Source organism: Nematolebias whitei, chromosome 15 (assembly GCF_014905685.2).
Source record: "Nematolebias whitei isolate Nwh7 chromosome 15, NemWhi1, whole genome shotgun sequence".
NCBI classification, from domain to species: Eukaryota; Metazoa; Chordata; class Actinopteri; order Cyprinodontiformes; family Rivulidae; genus Nematolebias; species Nematolebias whitei.
In genome coordinates this window covers 44,385,532-44,385,791 of record NC_056512.1, presented here as the reverse complement: position 1 = coordinate 44,385,791, position 260 = coordinate 44,385,532, and the positions used below count along the sequence as shown (strand labels likewise).

At 56.2% G+C, this 260-nt stretch overlaps 1 protein-coding gene across 1 annotated transcript in view; it reads left to right on the top strand.

The window, feature by feature from the left end:
• The window catches only part of aclya (ATP citrate lyase a), a 29,807-nt gene that overhangs the window by 11,542 nt on the left and 18,005 nt on the right, over nt 1–260 (top strand). The window lies entirely within an intron of this gene.

Sequence of the window (260 nt, the reverse complement as noted above, 5' to 3'; positions counted from 1 at the left end):
CCACTTCCACAGCCACTTCCTCAGCCACTTCCCCAGCTACTTCCTCAACCACTTCCACAGCCACTTCCTCAACCACTTCCACAGCTACTTCCTCAACCACTTCCTCAGCCACTTCCCCAACCACTTCCCCAACCACTTCCACAGCCACTTCCACAGCCACTTCCCCAACCACTTCCTCAGCCACTTCCTCAGCTACTTCCTCAACCACTTCCTCAGCCACTTGCCCAACCACTTCCACAGCCACTTCCCCAACCACTTCC